The following is a 20283-nucleotide window of genomic DNA, read 5'->3' on the forward strand; positions in this document are numbered from 1 at the left end:
CCTCCCTCCCCCCCCACCCTCCTCCCCCTCCCCATCCCCTCCCCACCCCCACCCCTTCCCTCTCCCCACCCCCACACTGGTTCTACTCAGCTGCTGCTTGGTGGGCAGTACCCAGTACTTGTGCTTGTTCCCTTGCCGTCAGCCCGGGGTTACCCATCTGTTGGCAAACGGTGTGTTGGGGCAAATGGTTTGGGAATGTTGATTGATTTCACCAAAGCATTTGATCCAGATGGAGCCTTGAAGGCCATCCATCCATTGGGCTTATGGAGGACTTCATGATGGGAACATCTGCGGAGATACTTTGGTCAATGACCCACTGAATAGGAGCAGTAACTGAGGCAGAAAACAGGGAGCCAGGCCCTCTTACGGTCACCAGAGTCCTGGGGGGCCTGTCAGGCAGTGGCCGTAGTCTGGTGGCTGGAGTGTTAGGTTTAGAGTCAGGAAACCTGAAAGACCATCCCCAAATACTTCCTAGCTGGCTGATCATGGATAAATCCCATGAGTCACTGGGCCCCCATGTCCTTATCTTTAAAATAGAACTGGGAATACTTTCACAGTCCAGATCTCACTGCCCCTGGGAGGAAAGAGCTGAAAAGTATGACTTTACATTGAGTGCTGATCTCCAGAATGAGACAGGTCCAGGGGGTGGTGACCAGTACTGGGGGAGGGAGTGTCACAATGACCACTCCCTGGATGCCTCGAGGTTCTGAGGCAACCAACCCATACTTTGCAATAAACATTCACCAGGCACCATGCTCTGGAGGGACTTTTGATCTCAGATCCTGCTCTCCTCATTACTTCCTCTCCACGCATCTTCTCCACAGTCTCACCAACCACCTTCAACAGGCACCATGCTTATCCTTCATTCCCATCCCTGATCCCCAGTCAGGATCAAGTCAACACTACCATTGTTCCTGGATAGGACATGCCAATCTACCAGCTAGGTAGTGCAGTGGATAAGAGCCTTGGAGCCACAAAGACCTGAGTTCAAATCCTACCTCAGACACTTACTCTCTGTGTGAACCTGGGCAAGTTGCTTTATTTCCCTTAGCCTTAGTTCCTTCTTCTGTAAAATGGGGATAATAGTGCTTTGCAAACCTTTAAATACTATATAATGCTACCTACTACTACTACTATTATTATTATTCATTTTGACGCATACTTTCTAAATGCAGTTATCTAGAGTTGCCTTGTTCACCCATTAGCCCCCAGCGCTAATGAGGCCGTGTTTAATAGCCACAGACTGCACCCACTTCCTCCACATGCATCCCCAACCCCACCAGTTCTCAACCCTGAAGAGGCCCCGGAGAACAGAGATTTGAGGAAATGGTGCCCACCCATTCCCAAACACCAGAGTCAGATGGTTGTGCTCCTTCCAGTAGCATCTCCCTGTGGGCAAGAGAATCCACCATAAGAATGATGATGTGTATCTGTCCCCCATCCCTATGCAAAGCAGCCTCCTCCCACCCTGTGATCCTACATCCCTCTCTAGTCTTCTCAGTGCATCGTTTCTTCTCCCTTGCTGTCCTCCCACAGCCCCCTTCCAATTCTAGCTCAATGAATAATAATCATATCAACCAGACCATTCCTGAAAGGATATATCCAGCCATTGTTGAAGACGTAGCCTTGCTTCTGACCACCCTCCCCTTCCCTCAGGGTGTTATCTTCCTCTGTTAGATTATAAGCTCTTTGAGGGCAAGGATTAGCATGCTTGCTTGAGTTTGTGTCCTGAGCTCTTAGAACAGTGCTTGGTGCAAGATAAATTCTTCAATGCTTTCCATTCATTCGTTTGTTTCATCATTCATAAGACAAGTTCCTCACAACAGCTCTGTGAGGCTGGCAGAAGGAACATCATCTACATTTTACTGATGAGGGACCCAAAGCTCAGAGATCTGAAAGGAGTCCTTGGACCAAGAGGCAGGATTTAAACCCAGGCCTCTCCTGTTGGGACCAAGGATAGCACCTTCCCACTAGAACAGCTCACTGATCAGGTGGCAGGAATCCGCAGTGGGGGAGACCATGAATTCGGTCCCATGTGAATGTCCCTTTTGGGAAGAAAGGACCAAATGTGGACTTGGATTCCTGCTGCCTCTTCTCCGTGCCCACTGCCCAAGCACTCCCCAGTCTGTCCTTAACGAGCTTTCACACACACTCATTCTATTAAACTTCACTTTGTGTTTTATGGTTAATAGGCTTCCCAGCCAGTGAAGTTGAATGCTCATGCCACCAAATTTAATTAGAGCATTAACTCATCCTCCCATTAAGAGGGAGAAACTGGTGGCCTTGGTGTTTCTCATGAATGGGTAATCTCTCCCTCCACTCAGCTCCCAAGTCCCCAACAATGTCTCCATTGAATTAACAGCATTTTAATTAAGATCCAATATATTGCAGCTTGCGCTCATCACTGTTTGGAGTAAACTTGATCATAACCCACAGACTGCATCTTGGAAAGCTCAGTGATAACGTTCATGAGATGGTATTCATTCTGTCTCATTGATTTGTAGGCTGTGAGGCTGGGAATGAGTGTGCACGTCTGGCAGTTCCCAGGACGCTGTTTGGAACCCTGAGATGTCATTGACTGAAACCACCAAGGCCTCATCCCTCTGCTCCTGGACAGCTCCTTGGAACAACACTCCTTTAATACAGTCCTACAGAAGTGGAACTTTGGCTATCCCTCTCTTCCTTTCCTCTTTTGTCTACTTCTATTTCCTACCAATTCCAGTCAGCTCTTCTCTCTTCTTCCTGGAACCAATAGAATTCCATAGCTTCAGAGGTGGATGGGACCTTAGTGGCATTCAGTCCTCCCAGTCCATGCCCAAACAGGTATTCCTGGAGTCTTTGCTTAAAGATTCCCAGAAGCTCACCACCTCCCAAGGGGAGAAAGCTCCTTTCACACTTGTTTCCCTAGCCTGTGCCACAGGACAACTTCTTGAGACATCTATCAATCATCTATGGAAGCTGTGGACCATGGGAGAAGGCAAGGGCAAATGTGATCCTACTTTAAAGAAATAGAATGGAATCTGCAAATTACAGACCCATGAATTGGACTTTGGTTCCTGGAAAAAAAATCAACAACGTTAGTTGAGTTAGTGACCACACGAAAGGGAGAGGTGATGACAAAAAGCCATCAAGGCTTACTAAAAGCCGGCCAACCCACGTCACCACCTCTTAACAGTTGCTGTCTGTGGTTGACAGGATGGGTCAAATGAGATGATACTGGCTAAGCATTTTGCATAGTGCCTGGTATATGGTCGGTACTCCATAAAAGCTTGTTCCTTTCCCTTAGATCCATAGCGTTCTACTGAGTTATATCTATTTTGGTAAAGCACATAACAAAGTCTCTTCTGTTATTCTAATAGATAAGATGGAGAGACATGGGGAGACAATAGCAGAGTGAGGTGGGTTTAAAATGGATTGAGTAGCCAGCCCCACAGACTAGACATCGGGGGGTCCATGTCTGCTTGTCTAGAGGTCTCCAGCAGAGTGTCTCAGGGATCTGTTCATGACCCTGTGCTATTTAACATTTTTATCAATAATCGTATCAAAGGTTCCTGGGTTCAAAAACATCAGCTTCACAAGGGCAAGTCAGATCTCACTGAGGATCTATGAGCAGAAGCTGGACAGCCACTTCTTAGCTGGTTCAGGCATGAGCTGAGTACACCTCAGAAGCTGGGGACACCTTCTGGAAAACGTTCCCGAAGGCCAATCAATGAAATCTAGAAGGCTGTGATATTCACCCTGAAGATGAAAGATTGAAGGGATGGGCTCATAGGGCCTTCGTCAACAGAGGTCAGGATGGAGAGGGCGTTTAATGAGAAGATAATGGAGGCCAGCATCGATCGAGCAGAAACAGAGACAAAAATAGACAACTGTTTTGTAACGACTCTAATTGGGCTTGTCAGCTTTGATTTACATGACCTTTAATCAGAGGGGCTCCACAGACAGGAAGAGTCTGAAAAGGGAGAAAGCCCTGGGCGAATGCATGAAGCCCCCTCTCCCCATCAGGTATTGACCAAAAGCCCACTGTGTTAGTGTCATGGAGACACTGTCAGGATCATGGCTGCGGGCACGGGGGGTCACAGAAGAAGCTTCTGAAAGGCCGAAGGTAATATTTTGGAGAGGACGTCCAAGAGCAGGACTGAGGGAACAGGAGGCAGAGCAGGCAGAGGATGGTCCAAAGCATATGCTCCAGGGCAGCCCAGCAAGCACCTGACCCCTACACAATGGGGCTGGGAAGAGTTGCTGATAGGAAGCTCCCACCATGATGGTCTTAGAGCCATGACAGCAAAAGGGAAACCCTAGGGATCTAAGGTGTCTGGGTCCAAGCTGTAGCTTGAACAGCTCAGGGAACTCAAGGTTCAGGTCTGCCCTATGATCACAGCTGCTCTAGCTGATAGGTTTCTAACCCCTGGGGCCTTAGACAAGAAGACACCAACCAGTTATAAAACAGCAAGTTTCTAGCCTGGAAGCTTCTAGACAGAGAACATCCAGATATTGGAGGAAGGGAAGGAATTAGGGAGATGAGGGGATGTTTCAGAGCAGAAAGGGAGGAGGATACAAGGTAGAAAGGAGCAAGACAAGGGAATCAACTGCTTCTGGAGAGAAACAGAAAGGGAGACAGAGATATAGATAGAGAGAGACAGAGACAGACAGACAGACACACGTATACATATAGAGAGAGACAGATGGAGACAAAACAGAGAGACAGACACACACAGAGAGACAGAGACAGAAACAGAGAGACAGAGACAAACAGAGACAGATAGACAGAGACACACACACAGACAGAAAAAGAGAGACACAGAGAGACAGACAGATACACATACACACAAAGAGACAGATAGAGACAGGGAGAGGCAAGACAGAGAGACAGACACAAACACAGAGACAGAGACAGAAACACAGAGACAGATTGAGACAGACAGAGGCAGACAGAGAGACAGAGACATGTAGAGACAGAGAAAGAGAGACAGACAGATACAGAGAAAGACAAATAGGGAGAGACAGAGAGAAGAGGAGAGGAGAGAAGAGAAGAGAGGACAGAGAAAGGGAGAGAAGAGAGAGACTAGGCCATAAAAACCTTTTTTTTCAGATCAGAGCAGAGGCAGTCTGCCCTTAATGACTTTCCAGTGCAGTTAGAAGCCAGGTATACAGCCCCAAAGGGTACAAATTAGATCATAGCAAGTACTGAGCACTTGGAGAAAGGCTGAGAGAGAATCTGGGAAAGCTTCATGGAGGAAGGGCACGTGAACTGGGCCTTAAACAATGGAAGCAGAGCAAAAGGTAGAGTGAAGGGAGAGCACTAGAGGTCAAAGGACCCAAAGGAGAAAAGGTCTGGAGGTGGGAAAGGGCAGAGTGTCATCCTCGTCTTGATCCCAAGTGATATTTAGGTTGAGGTTTAAGATCTAGAACATTCCACAGGAGGACCAGTGAATTTGGCAGGAGTCTAGGATGTGGGAAAGGAGAAACAATGACAGGTTGGATCTAGATGGTGGAGAGCCTTGAATGCCAAGCTAAGGGGTCATTGGGTCACTAGGCAGTGGGAGCCATTGAATGTCTTTGAGAAGCAAAGGATGTGATCAGAGCTAGGCATTTAGAGCCTGGCAGTGGGTGTAATCAGAGGGAAAACAGATTGATAAGCTGAGAGTACCTCATATTCAGTCTGTGTAGAACATTTTTCTTATCTTAAAGACTCCCCAGAGTCACTTTAGACATACTCAATAAAGAGCACTCACTGTCCTCTGCTCTTAAGCATTTATTAAGCACCTTTCAGGTGTCTTTACTTGTTGTTGCGTTTGTCCTTTGCTCTCAAAGAGTACCATGACATCAAGATGACTTGCAGTTGACTTTGATTTGAGTAAGGGAGGGCTGTGCAAGGTCACCAACCTCACTTTCTTCTTTGAGCCATCTGGGTCCAGTAGCCTGATATTCATCGAGACAGCTGGAGATAGCCCAGGATGCAATGGGAGACCCTGGCCCTTTCAGGCTAAGGTGCCTTCACTAAGGATACAAAGAAAGGTGAAAGACAGTTCTTGCCCTCAGGGAGTTTACCATCTAAGGGACACCAATTGTGGCCTTTTCCTTCTCTTAAACATGATAAAAAACCATCCAAGTTTTGATAGAAAGAAGCAAATCCTTGGAAGGTTTTTCCATCTCCATAGCGCAGCCAGTTCTCTTTGCCACAGAAATGTACCAAGTGGCACATCATGCCTGTAAATATGTGAAATGTCCATCACAGCCACATATGTGTTCAACCATCCAGTCATGAGGGCACTCAGTCTTAGGGGGTTTCCCTTGATCCCAGCTTTGTCCAGTGCTGGGCATTCTTAAAGAATCCATGATGTCATGATTGGAGGTGGGTAACCCCCTCATTTTACCAAGGTGGCTCTCTGGGGCACTCAGCTGGAAGAGCTGCCCCCACAAAGATGGTAGAGTTCTTCTGGTCAGAAAGGGAAAGACTGAGGGTCTCACTTCTAGAAAGTATGGAGAGGGTGTATCCTAATGAGGGCTACCCAGGCAAGTGTTTGTGGACCTAATAACAACAGAAAGAAGTCTAGAATCTTTCCTGGGTAGGGGTCCAATACAGAGGCCCCCCCCTCCATGTCTTGTTGAGACAGATGGCTACTACCTGGTGACTGACTTGGGAACATAGGATACTGCTGGAGGAAGCTAGAAACCAATGCCCAAGATTATGACATTGGAGGCCCAAAGCAGAAGACCTTCAGAGCACAGGTGGCCTTTTGTCCCCGCTGCCTATAGAAGGGAAATGGTGAGGAAGAAAAAACCCATGTGGGTGCTGGACAGCTGCCATGGAGATTGTATCTGAAAACCACTTCCATTTTTGGACCACAATTTGTCTTAGAGGAATGAATGGCTCCAGGCCAGGGATGGAAATTCTCTCCAAAGGCTGGTAAGAATGCATTTGCTTGCATTCATGCAAAGCTCATCCAAAGGGTGATGGCGGAGAAGCTGGAAAGGGTGGTGGAGGAGAAGAGGGAGATAGAGAGAAAAACTCTACCCACATATAGTCACTGAGCTAAAATCTATGGAAAATGTCTATGATATGGGAGGGATGATCCTCCCTCTACCCAGAAGTTCCACATCCAAGAAAGGGGATGGTGATAAAACCCATGGACTCAGATGCCTACACATAAATGCTAGCCAGCAAGCAAGATGAACTAATAGCATCCAAATAGACTGCAAAGGTATCACTGAGAGGTTCACAGTTAGAAGATAAGCTCTGGAAGGGGGCCTCCTAGTCAAAAAAGTAGGGTGGGTCAGATTCGGGGAGAGCAGATTTCAAAGTGGTTGAAGGAAGGCTAGGTGGGACAACACTGACTAGGACTCTCCAGAGGAAGCCCATCCCAATGGGATGGGAAGCTCCCAAGGATGAAAGAAGGCACAAAGAAGGGAAAAGAGGGGAGGACTTGGAGAAAACCGCTTATGGATGTCCAGGGAACTCACCAATGGAGAATGACTGGGTAGAGTCTAGCCACAAGACCAGAGAACAGTGGGGAAACAAAAACTGGATGTGATCTTGTGAGGAGGCAGTTGGGAGTGCCAAGCTCAAAAGGAGCAAGGGCTGGTGAGGAAAGAAAGGATCTAAGAAAAGAAAGGATCTAAGAAAAGCTCAAGATGGATCAGACAGAGATGACTGATCATGGAGAGATGGCAACTCATCTCTGCATATGGTCAAGGAGAGAAGAAAGACAGGAGCAGACAGACTGTCATGCCCTTGGCAAATTCAAGGCACTTAATCTTTATGAGCGCCTGCTGAAATACCAAGTGAACACAGCTACTGAGCTCCCTCAGCAAGAGCTGAAGGGTCAGGAGAACAGAGGAGGCATAGCAGGATGGGAGCAAAGGAAAGCCATCCCAATGGAAAAGCTTAAAGGAAAATGGCACTCAACACTCAGAAGCCTGGCCCCAATTGCTCAAGAAATTCTAGGCTATATTAAAGAGGAGATGTCCCCAATGGACAATTGCTGCCTCCCCTGCCCCAATGAGTGCAGCCTCAGAGTTGGCTGCCTTGGGTAGGCTCTGTCTTCCCTCGCCCACCCCTGGCAGTCTTCAAGCCAAACCTGTATGGCCCCTTATGGGCTATGTAATAGAGAGGGTTCCTAAACATTCCAGAATCAGTGTGGATGGGGTGTGTGTGTGTGTGTGTGTGTGTGTGTGTGTGTGTGTGTGTGTGTGTGTGTGTGTGTGTGAATTAGGAAATGATTCTGGACCAAATGGCCTCTTCCATCCCTCCCAGCTCTAGACTTATGATCCTAGGGTGTCTGAAACTTGCCCAAGGTCACGTAGTTAGCAAGGACCAGAGGGGACTCAAAGCCAGGTCTCTCTTGAACTCCTCTCCAGTTCTCCTTTCATGACATTGCCTTGCCTCTGAGAACAGATCCGTGGAGAAGAGATCGATAGCCCAAACCCTACAAAAAGGGAAAAGAAGAGTGAGGGAGAAACCAAGAGAGAGCCAGAGAAGAAAGACACTGGGACTGGGAGGAGGGCCTGGCATCAACCTGGATGGGCCATTGAGCCAGGCCCCAGAAGGCAGCCAGACTCACCACGGAAGGGAGGGCTGACATCATCCTCAGACAAGAATGGCCCAGTTGTGTGGTTCTCTTGAGGTTAACCAAATACTTTCCTGATGTTACAGCATTGATCAGCTGGCAGGAGACAGCCAGATATTAATAATTTGTGGGCTAGACAGCTCGCTGCTGACCTGATCACACTGCTCAGGCTAAACTCAGCCTCCTGCGGGCTGGAGGAACAGCTCTGACTCAGGTCTTAATTGGCATTGATTGTATTTTGCAGACAAGTGCCTGACTTTGGGTTGGCCAAGCCTAGTTCAGGTGCTCAGGGCAGCCTAAGGCAGAGCAGGGGGTCTCCAGGCCACCAGCCCCCAACCTCCCCCCACTGCTGACCCCCAGGCTCCTCTCTTCACAGCAGCCCTGTCATCCTCTCCAGCACCTGGCTTGGCCTGCCTTCTCTGGCCAGTTCTCCAACTGTGAACCTCACTCATTCAGTTGGGTCTGGCTCTTTGTGACCCCATCTGAGGTTTTCTGGGAGAAGACACTGGGATGGTTTGCCACTTCCTTGTCCAGTTCATTTTACAGATGAGGAATCTGAAGCAAACAGAGTGAAATGACTTGTCCAGGGCCACACAGTTAGTACATGTCTGAAGCTGGATTGAATTCAGGTCTTCCTGACTTCAGACCCTACACTTTAGGTCCTGCACCACCCAGCTGCCCCCACATCCAGACTTAGCTCCTGTGTGTCTCACTCTACAAGGGCTGCTTTTGGCTCCTGGAATCTTAGAAAAGCTCTGACCACCTCAGCTGGGGAAGGGCGTTGGTATTGCAATAAGGCATAATGATCAATGAGACCAAGAAATGAATACCCAATGGGAAAATTGTTTATACCCTCTATGAACTTTTCCTCTTCTTCCTTTTCCTCTGTTCTCCTTTACTCTGGCCTGTGAGGGGGGAGGCCTCCTCAGAACACATCAGGTCCTAACATGAAGGCAATGACCTACTAGTCTTAACATGAGCCCAGTCCTGGGCCCCAAATTGGGTGTCTGTGGAGGAGAAGAATTCAGATCAGCAAGCTTTGATAAGTCCCTCCCCACTCAGCACAAAACATCACGATGGGCCCTCCAGAAGATGATGTAACATGGGGAAAGACACATACGCAGATAAGTAACTCTACTGATAGCCAAGCAGATTAAATGAAATTTCTGGGAAGGGAGAAAAAAATAGCTCGGGGGATCTTGGGAAGTCTCACCTTGGAGGTGAGCCTCCCTTTCAGTTCTAGAATGATAATCAAATCAGCACTGACACTGGTTCTGGAAACGGTATAGTGTTTCCCCTATGACTCTACTTACCTTCCCATAACTTTCTAAAACAAAAGGTCCCCCCACTAGGGCTGCCTTCTCATATTGCAATCATCTCCTTAGGGATAGAGACTGGGTCCCTTGTGCATTGGTATCCCCAGAACTGAGTATGCGTAGTTGGTACCTAAGAAATATTCCTTACTCATTCATTAATCCTTTCGACACCATACTACTCACTCCTAGAGAAATCATCAGTAATCTGGTGTGTCCACAAGATACAACAACAGTTTTCCTCAAGGCACAGCTCAGGCCTCTAAGGAAGGAGAAAGGGGACAGACTCAAGCCACTTGTCAGTCTGGGCCCTGAGGACAGCCACACTGACCTCATCTCATTTCCCTCTGGATCTCTATCTGCCAGGATGAGAAGATGACTCATCAAGGTGATGAGGACCTGAGACTCAGGGGAACACATGCGAGAGGAAGTAAATGTTCCCTGATGGCATCATTGTAGATCCAACAGCCCTTCTACGTCCTCCATAGGGGCTGTACCTTACAAGGGGCAAGACACAATGGATAGACATTCCCAGACTTTGAACTGAAGTGGACCAGGCACTGTGCCCTAGGTTTGAGGGGCTCTGGATTCTCTTCCAGGCAGACAGGAGTCTTTGGTCTTGGACAGGGTGGCATGATGGGATTCCAACATCTGAGGAAGACAAGAAAAAACCTGCTTTCATCCATCCCACTGAATCTGAGCAGTTTGAGGGAATGCCCCAAGGAATGCTGGGGTGTCAGTCACTTTCTAACAGCTGATAGATAAAAGATTTAGGGACATGAACTATTCGCCAGAGTTGCTGTACCTCAATGACATCACGGTCTTTGGTAAGACACCGGAGGAACATGAGGAGAAAAGCTAACTTGGCTGAAGGAAGCTGGTCTGGGGCCATCGATGGACAAGTGCTGATTTTGCAGAGCTACGAGGGCCACACTTTATGCCAACAAACAGTGACCAAAAGAAGGGAGAAACATTTTTCAAGAGGCCACTCCCCAAATCTTAGAGTCTTAAGAAATTTTCTGAGACTTAGTGGTTACTGTCACACATTTCTTAAGAACTATGCTCCTGTTACTAAATCAATAAATGACCTCATTTGTACATGGCAGAAATGCAGAACCAAAGAGTCAAGGAAGACCAAATGGTCTTAGAGCCTACAGTGCCTAGTGGAAATGGGTGGGTGGGTGAATGTGACTTAATCATGTGCTGTGCCCGTGCCTGGGATCAGCTTATGTACACCCAAATAACTGGTTACGTTCACACAGATGCTAGCCCAGAAGGGCTCAGAGCTGTCCCTTACTGAGAGAATCTGAAACCACATCTCCTCTCTTAAAGACAAAAAAGAAACTCCCCACTCTCAAGCTCTTGAGGACTTTGGCCTTCATTGAGGCAGGGAGTTTGGAGTAATCTTTACATCAGTGAGGAGTGCCTTATGCAAATTTTCTGCTGGAGCCGCAGGTTCCTTACCTGCATGGCTCCTTGGACTTCCTACTACTCATTCACCCAAGTATTGCAGGCGTTAACACAAGTGGGGCTCAACCATTTTTTATCCCATGATGATGTTATGAAATGGACGATAGGCACCCCAAAGTAGAAGGGTCTGGACCCTCCACCGCTGGCAACCTTCGAAAAGAGGAGAGGCTGAGGTCAGAGCTCCTTTTTGCATTTGCATCTCCCTGGGGTGGCTTCTCTGAGTCTATTCAACCACCTGAGCTCAATGGTTAGAGCTCTTTGCCTCCCCAAATGACTCTCTAGAACTCTGAATGTACTTCACAATGATCCGGGTAGCAATTGCCCTTCCCACCCTGGTAGCACATGAGCTTCCTGTGGGCAGAGGTTATTTTCTTTCTCTTTGATTTCCTTGCACAGCAGCTGAGACATAACACTTCTTCATAAATGTGTGGTGAACTGCAAGACATGTTTGAGCCTGGGCTCTGCTTCTGTGTGACATCAGGCAAGTTACACACCAGCTTTCTGGGACTCAGTTTCCTAATCTGTAAAGAGAAGAGGTGGCACTAGACCATCTTCTGGTCCCCTTCCACTCTCCCTTCTGTGATCTCAGGATCTTGTTGACAGCTTTCTGCGGGTCCGCAGGGAGGAGATTCGCAATTCACCAATGAAGTCTGGCAGATATTGAGAAGGAGTCAAGGTGATGCTCAGAGAGGGCTTCGTCATGAGCCGGAGAAGAAGCCATTTAGAAACCAGAGAGTCACAAGTGAATTCTGTCAAACATTCAAAGAACAGTTCATTCCAATACTATGTTGACTATTTGGGAAAATTGGTGAAGGCGTCCTCCCAGATTCTTTCTATGATACAAATGTGGTTCTGATAACCAAACCAGGAAGAGCCAAAACAGAGGAAGAAAATTGTAGACCAATTTCTCTAATGAATATAGATGCGAACATGTTAAATAAGATATTAGCAAAAATAATACAGTAACTTGTTACAAGAATAATACATTATGATCAGGCAGGATTCATACCAGAAATGCAGTGCTGGTTCAATATTAGGAAAACTATTAGCATTATTGATCATATTGATCATATCAACCACAAAGCTAATAAAAACCACATGACCCAGCGATATCTCACTAGGACTGTATCCCCAAGAGATCATAAAAATGGGAAAGGGTCCCACAGGTTCAAAAATATTTATAGCAGCTCTCTTTGTGATGGCCAAAAACTGGAAATCGAGTGGATGTCCTTCAATCGGGGAATGGCTGAACAAATTGCGGTATATGAATGTAATGGAATACTATTGTGCTATAAGAAATGATGAACAGGAAGACTTCAGAGAGGCCTGGAAAGACTTATATGATCTGATGCTGAGGGAAAGGAGCAGAACCAGGACAACTTTGTACACAGCAACAAACACAGAGTGCGAGGAGTTTTTCTGGTAAACTTAAGCCTTCACAGCAATGCAAGGACCTAAAAAAATTCCAAATGGACTCGAGGCAAAAAGCCTTGCACATCCAGAGAAAGAACTATGGAATTGGATCACAGAATGAAGCAGACCAATTTCTCTTGTGTTATGTTTTGTTTTGTCTCCATGGTTTCTCCCATTCATTTTAATTCTTCTGTGCAACATGACTATGGTGAAAATGAATTTAATAGGAATGTGTGTGTAGAACCTATGTAAAGTTATATTGCTGTCTCAGGGAGGGAGGGGAAAAATCTAAGTCATATGGTGGTGATTGTAGAACACTGAAAATAAAAAAAAAAGAAACCAGAGAGAAGGGAGCTCATGCCCTCAGTGAACAGAGAACTGGGCGAGGAGTGAAATGAGGAGACTGGACAAGATGGATACCATGTGTCCAAATGAGGCCACACTACAGTCTCATTCAGACCAGATGATTTTGGAGGTTCAGGTCAACTTTAGCATTCTATGAGAGACCAAATGGAGGTTCTGTGTGCACTTTTCTCCTAAGATTTCCTCAAAGCCCAACAAATGGACTTGCTCTGGATGACTGAGCTTACCCCAGCTGAAGATGCTCCAGGGAGACAGAGACGCAAAGGGGAGCTCCAAGTAGAGAATCCCTTTATCCTCACCTCTCCTCCTTTGGAAGGTCACCAGTGGTGGAATGACCAGACCCTTCTACTTTGGAGCACCCTCATTCCATTTCATGACACCATCGGGGAACACAGAAAAGACCTGGGGAAGAAGGACATGGCACAGGAGCTGTGCTTTGAGGGAAGTTCAGGATTCTAAGAAAACAGCCCTTGGCAGTTCTGACCCAAGGAATGGAACCAGTGCCAAGACCTGCTGCAGGACACGTAGCTCCAACTCATAAATTCATTGAGGCCATGGTGGCTGCCAAGACTGAAGGAGAGGCAGAGACATCCTGACACCAAGAATCATGGACAGCCCTGGAGTTCCTCTGTACCCAGAATTGTCCACCATCTGGGGGACACACAGCAATCCAACGCTCTCCCTCTGTGACCCCTCACACCTAGCATCATTGGGCATATCTCCTGCCAACCCAGCTGATTTTCTGATCATCATTTCTTACTGGGACTATTGCAAATGGCTTCCTGGGTCAGTCAACCAGCATTTATTAAGTGCCTACAGTATACTGAGTGCTGAGGATACAAAGAGAGGCAAAAGCTAGTCTCTGCTCTCCAGGAGCATATTGACCTTCCTGCCACCTGTCCTTCACTCTCCAATCTATCCTCCACACACCTGTAAATTGATAATCTTAAAATATAAATCTGACCATGTCACCCCCATCCTCAAAAGAATGGGAATGGTTCCCTCTTGCTTCTGGTATAATATACACAGGCATCAGCCTAGAATTGGCCTCAAACCGACTCTCATTTCCACCTTTCTAGTCTAATTCCAGATCAGACTGAAGTCAGGGTCCTCTGATGGTGCAGTCCCACTGAGTCTTCTCAACTGTCATGGCTTTCAACCCGGACCTTCAGGAGTGATTCCCAGAGCCAGGGCAATTCAGGGTCCATAGTTCTTCAGCTGCTCAGGCTAGGGGCTATTGAGAAAGAAGGGTCAAAGGCCTGAGGGGATAGCATTAAAATAAAGGGTCTAGGAAGGTTCAGAGCAGACAGAGTGGACAGAGTCACCGGGGTCCTTCTGGAGTGCTTGGAAGGGTAGGGTTTAAGCACCTGCTCGGTCCTTGGTGCCCAGGTCCTGAGAGAGGAGCTCTGATCCTCATGGCCGTGTGAGTAAAGGGAGGGCTGCAGCAGAGAGCTTGCAAGCAGGAAGGCTGGTGGACAGACAGTCTGTACACACAGCCCTTGGCACTTTAAGTCATCTGAGGTTTGGAGAGCAAGTCTATTGATGGTGAGGAGAGAATAAAAGGTCAAGTGCTTTAAATTGCCTGGATATTCCTCATTCAGCACATTAGAACTTTGGGAAACATCTGGGAATCCTGGGGGATGATTCCTCCCTGTGCTCTAAGTGTGACTGGGGCAGAGTGTGTGTGGGGGGGGGGGGTGCCAGAGCATGCACAAATAGGGAGAAGGAGGGCTTGCTCTCAGACACCAAGGATGATTAGGAGTCTGATTTCTGGGCAGTCAGGGGCCATTGGGGGCCACAGTCCTTCTCCCAGGGTCCCTTCATTCATAATGTTCCTTGCTCCTTCCTCCTCAGGACTCTGCCCAGGGGGGTTGGGAGGGACCACTGCCTCACTGAATCACTTTCTTCTGATCTATCAGACTTCTCTATGGTGCTCACCTAAAGGCACACAGCTCACCAGGGTCAGCATGACCAGATATTTTCATTAATTGCAATAAGAATCATCTATATCTTCCCCAATTAATTAATGGTCAAAGGATATGAACAAGAAGTTTTCCAAAGAAGAAATCAAAGCTGTGTATTGTCATATGAAAAAATGCTCTAAATTGCTATTGATTAGAGAAATGCAGTTTCAAACAACTCTGAGGCAACACCTCACATTCATCAGATTGGCTAATATGTAGAAAAAGAAAATGATAAATGTTGGAGATTGGAACACTACTGCATTGTTGGTGGAGTTGTGAACTGATCCAACAATTGTGGAGAGCAATTTGAAATGATTCCCAAAGGCCAAAGGCTAGAAAATTGCATACCCTTTGATCCAGCAATACTATACTAGATCTGTAATCCAAAGAGATCATAAAAATGGGGAAAAGGACCCATATGTACAACAATATTTATAGCAGCTCTTTTTGTGGTGACCAAGAATTGGAACTTGAGAGAATGCCCATCAGTTGGGGAATGGTCGAACAAGTTGTGGTATATGGGATGCTATTGTGCTGTAGGAAATGATGAGCAGGATGCTCTCAGAAAAACCTAGAAAGACTTAACATGAACTGATGCTGAGTGAGTTGAGCAGAACCAGGAGAACCTTGTACACGGTAACAGTAACATTGACCGATGACCAACTTTGATAGACTTAGCTCTTCTCAGCGATGCAAGGATCTAAGCCCAAAAGACTTATGATGAAAAATGCTGTCCACTTCTAGGGAAAGAACAGAGATTTGAATGCAGAAGGAAGCAGACCATTTTCGTTTTTTTTGGTTTTGTCTTTCTCATAGTTTTCCCCTTTTGTTCTGATTCTTCATTCACAACGTGAGTAATGTGAAAATATGTTTAGCAAGATTGTACATGTATAGCCTATATCAGATTTCTTGCTCTCTTACGGAGGAAGGGAGGGAGAAAAATCTGCAACTCAAAATCTTATAAAAATCAATGTTGAAAACTATCTTTACATGTACTTGGAAAATACTACTCAGTACAAAACAAATAAACAAAATGGTGGAAATGAAGAAAAACTTCCTCATGATAATAGCCAGCGTTTCTCCGGGGTTTTGAGACGGCCACAGTTTCACACACATTCACTTTCACCTGAAGGGTCTTGCTCTTATATCAGATGTGGGCTTTGGGAATTTAATGGCAGTGGGGCGGGGTTCTGTGCTGAGGGGACAGGAGAGACGAAGCTTGCTTGTCAGCTCACGTTTGATGTGTCTTCTTCCTTCTTACATTAAAAAAAAGACAGAAATATTGAAAGGAGTAGATTTTTCGCATAAAATTTTAATTCCCACTCAAATAAATGTGGGAATTAGATCAGAAAAAGTCCAGAGAGCCTGTTTTTCACAAGGGGAGTATAGTTTGCTGGAAAGCATGGGTGTCTGCCTCCTGTCACCCATTGCCCCCAAGTGTGGCCATGTCAGGGCTTCCTTCCCCAGCCAGTCAGGTCCTGCTTTCCCCACTTCTGCGAGCTCACCATTCTACAGAGTCTTGGAGCGAATGAGTCATGTCCTGGGATTCACTCAAGGTGAACCCAACAGAAGACTGATGACTGAAGCCACAGTAGAGCACAGAGGAGCACTGCCCCACCCCACTTCCCATCAAAGGATGCAGACAGTGCCGAGCAGCAAATGGACCGGACTGCCTGGGCCATGAATGAGGCAACAGAAAGTCAAGTATGAAAGAACTAAGACCAGCATCTTTGTTCTCTGGAGCAGGAGGATGGCTCTCTCAATGAGTTCCTTTCCTTATAGGTGAGCTAGTGTCAGCAGCAGGACTGAAGTAGCTTCCTTTACTTCCCTGAATTCTTTTGGGTGGGTGAGGGGAGCCTGCAGAGAGGAGAGAAGAGGAGAGCAGAGGGGGAAGGAGAGGGATGGAGAGGGGGAAGGGGAAGAGAATGAGAGGGAAGGGAAAGGAGGGGGGTAGGGCAGAGGAGGAGTCTTGTCCTCAGGTTCAGTGGCCCCACTCACTCTGACTCAGTGACTAACAGTGCTTTGGAAGGGCTGTCAGAGCTATTGAATAGAGTTCTCACCTCGGCCACATCCAGATGGTTAATCACCCTCCCAGAACAGCGGAAGTCCTATCCTTTGGAAGGGAGCTAAAGTCATCGAGCCAGTGGAAGGTTTTGTCTCCATGGTCCCTATTTCAATGCTTAGGGAAGCTGCGATTCCATTGTCGAGGCTGTCCCCTGTCTCCCTGCCCCCATACAGGTCAAGTCCCCTTGAGGCCTTAGTAAACAGTCTTTGGGAGCTGCTGGGGCTGAAAAAAATCCTTTCCTGGTGACTAGCCCTGTGATGATTAGCCTGTCTGATCTACCCTAGCTTGCCAGGCTAATAGGGGCCCAAATCTGGAGCCATCCCCAGCTGGAGTGGCCTGGTCAGAGGTGGTGCTCTGCTGGCCCAGCCAGGGAGATCTGGAGTCAACTACACACAGTAGGACCCCCTTGGAGGACGTCCATGGGAGGACCCCTGGACAAGAGGAGAAACCAGAATCTGAGAAGCCTGAAACACCGACAAAGTCCACTTAGCCAAAGGTATCTTTCCCCAACTTTATTCCCCTCCTTTTCTAACTAATTTAGAGGGCCCTTCAGTCTGGGCATCTTGCTCCTTACTCTGAACCCAGCGCCATCCTTTCCTTGACCCATTGCCATCAGCCAATGGTCTTTGGGGCTCTGGCCTTTCCAGCAGCCCTTCTACTTTCTGTCCCTGGGATCAGATGCATTCTGAACCATGAATAAGAATGAAGAAGAAAGGGGATGACCTCTGCATGAAGCATGACGATGCCGGCAGCTCTGGAAACACAGCCATGCATGCAACTGTCCCCAGAAAGACAAGAGTGATCACCAGCAGGAGCTAGTGTTGATAGAACGAGGTCAAGTTTGCCAAGTTTTACACATGAATTCACTTAATCTTGACAGCAGTCCCTTGAAATGGGGGTTATTGTTACCCTCCTTTTACAAAGGAGGAAACTGAGGCAGAGAGGCTAAGCTGCCTTACCCAGGACCTCACTGCTAGTAAGAGAAGATTCAAACCCAGGTCTGTATCACAGATGTGAAGCTAAGTGCTCTATCCACCACACTGCACTTCATCAAATGTCAGAAGCAGATTAACTGGGCCAGCCCCGCCCCCCATCTGTGGACAGACCAGAGCTAAATTAGAGCCAAGCACCTTCCCTCAGTAAACAATCCCCTCAGGGTACCTAAGTGGGATGCTTTTTATTGGTTTTTCTTTCGATTTCCAAAGCGCCTTTTCACAGAGACAGGAAGAAAACCTGCAGAGAGCAGTGTCCCCCAAAAACCTCGAGAGGAAAGAACATCCAGGAGAAGTGTTTGGGGAGTCTTGGCTCACTCCTGACCTCCTTTTGGTCAGGCAGCTGGACCTGGAGTCAGAAAGTTCTAATCCTGCCTCAGAAATTCCCTGGCCTTTTCTGGGCAAATCACCCAACCTCTCTGCCTCAGTTTCCTCACTTATTAGATGAGGGTAGTAATAGCACTCTCCTCACAGGGTCATGATGAGAACCAAATGGGATATGTTAAGCAATTTGCTGATCTATGCAAATGCTAGATGTTCATTATTATCATTATTTGGTTCTCCTAATGGGATGCGAAATGAACACCCCCAGCAAGTGTGAGGAGGAAATGGGCTTCTGCTAAAGCCCAAACTATATTCAGGACAGACCTGGGTCCCAGAAAGAAGCCTCACTATTCCCAGAACCTGCTGAAAGGGAGCCCCGGACTGGGAGGGGGAGCCACTCAGCCAGGCTGGGGTGCTCTCCAAGCAGGAGAAGCATGTTCTCATGGAAGGGTCTCCTGAGGAGCAGTCCAGTAGCTTACAGATGTGTGCCTCATCATCCAATCCTACTTCCTACTTAAACTGGGAGAGGAGGAAAGACTTGATAATATTGCTCCATGGAGTGAAAATGGCAAACACTGAGTCCAGTGACTGAGCCTTCCGGGAGCTGCATAGGGCCTTTGGTTATCCCCATTCATCCAATGGCGGTTACTTAGGCTCAGACTGGACTTGGCTTCCGGGCTCCTTCCTAGCTCCAAGACAGGCTGGAATCTGTGGGAAAAGGGCTGGCATCAGTTTGGTGATGGAGGGCTTGCCAAGCATTCTGCACTCTTTATCTCACTGACTTCTCATAACACCTCCGGGATTTAAACAATGCAAACTCTATTATCCCCATTTTCCAGAAGAGGAAATTTAGTTTTTTAAAGCTTGTGGGTTTGGGTTGCACAGCAAAAAAGTAGCAAAGCAGGTCTTCGGTTTAGACCCAAACCCTACCTCCTTCTGCTGCCCCCAAACCTCTGAAAACTTGGCAAGAGCCAGCAATGAGAAGAGAGTGGTCTCTCATCCATTCATTTATCATGACTGTTTTGTTCACAAAGCTGATTCCCACTAGAGCCACAACTAGGGTGGGGCAGGCTGGGACTTCTCCTAGGATTCACAGTTGGTAGAGCTCTGAAAGGCCCTGAACTCCAGCACTGGAGAAACAGAGGCTGGCCACTTCCTCCCCGATTCAGCCACTCTCCAGGAGAGCTCCTGCCCTCCTCTTCCCATCATTCTCCTCTAAGCCAAAGTCTCTGCCAAGGAGAGAGAGAGAAAGGAAGCAAGAAGGGGGAAGGAACTGTCTAGTGTACATGCAATGTTCACCTCACGCTGGCTGAGGGTTGGTAATACCTGAGTTCAGCGCATGTGAGTACAAAAAAGTTTTCTACACTGGGACAAGTGGTGGTCCTCCTCCAGAAGGAATGTTGTAATGAGGCGCAGAGCTAGCACACCAGAATCAGAGACGAAAGGCCTGGGAGAAACAATGTATCCAGCAGAGATCTTGTCGAGCCTTGGTTTCATTCTGCTTCATTTCATCTGCTTAGCCATTCAAGGGGCAGCTACTGATCTCTCTGAGATCCAGATGGCTCCGGAGGTGCAAGTGAGGCTAGTGACCTTGCACAGCTCTCCCTCACTGAAAACAAAGTCAAGAGCAAGTCATGGCATCATGGTCTTCAAAAATGAAGGAGGAACACAACTGATCTCTCCACTGCTGTCTCCTCTGGTGGAGTGGCTAGAAAGCCTCTGTCTGAGAAGGAGAACTATAGCTCTTTTAACACATAGCCCCAGGCTCTAAGTCACCTCCCCAAGTCAGGCAGCTGCCAGTATAGTCCA

Source organism: Notamacropus eugenii, chromosome 6, assembly GCF_028372415.1.
Source record: "Notamacropus eugenii isolate mMacEug1 chromosome 6, mMacEug1.pri_v2, whole genome shotgun sequence".
In the NCBI taxonomy this organism is placed as follows: Eukaryota; Metazoa; Chordata; class Mammalia; order Diprotodontia; family Macropodidae; genus Notamacropus; species Notamacropus eugenii.